The sequence below is a fragment of the Amphimedon queenslandica genome, unplaced genomic scaffold (assembly GCF_000090795.2).
Source record: "Amphimedon queenslandica unplaced genomic scaffold, v1.1 AMPQUscaffold_13151, whole genome shotgun sequence".
In the NCBI taxonomy this organism is placed as follows: domain Eukaryota; kingdom Metazoa; phylum Porifera; class Demospongiae; order Haplosclerida; family Niphatidae; genus Amphimedon; species Amphimedon queenslandica.
In genome coordinates this window covers 77,008-77,599 of record NW_003546613.1, presented here as the reverse complement: position 1 = coordinate 77,599, position 592 = coordinate 77,008, and positions in this window count along the sequence as shown.

The following is a 592-nucleotide window of genomic DNA, read 5'->3' as shown; positions in this document are numbered from 1 at the left end:
CAAAAAGTCAATCTTAACTCCAGTTTGCTGCACTAAGGATATCTTCAGTTGTGATCCTTGGATAGCAGCAGTTGAAGTGCTAGCACTCCTGACTGAGTGAGCTTTAAACACAAGGGTGTCTATTCCCACCAGCTCCATGATTTGTTTCAACCATTGGAAGAGGTGACTGGTTCATGTGATTTGATAAGTAATTGTTTAACATCGTCTCTTAATTCTCTGGTCCTCTCAATGTAAAGGCTCAGAAAGTTCAATGGACGTAGAGCTTCATATCAATTAAATTTAGCAATAAAAATGCCTTAAAGTTTTTTCCATGTTTAGCCTAGGTAGTGTGTATAAATCCTGCAACCTCAGGGGTATTCCTATAGGCTTTAAGGCTCAGGTTGAAGAGGTCAACTGAATGAGACAGGCAAGTCAATGCCAATAACATGACCGTTCATAAAGACAACTGCGTAAAGTATACGTTTTCATCCAAGGTGTCGCTACTGATATAGCGTAGGACCAGGCCTACATCCTGATACCTTGTTAAATGTGGGCATGTTAAAAACACTCCTGTGTCTGGTGACCAGAGGATGTTGACCAATAGATAGCCCAT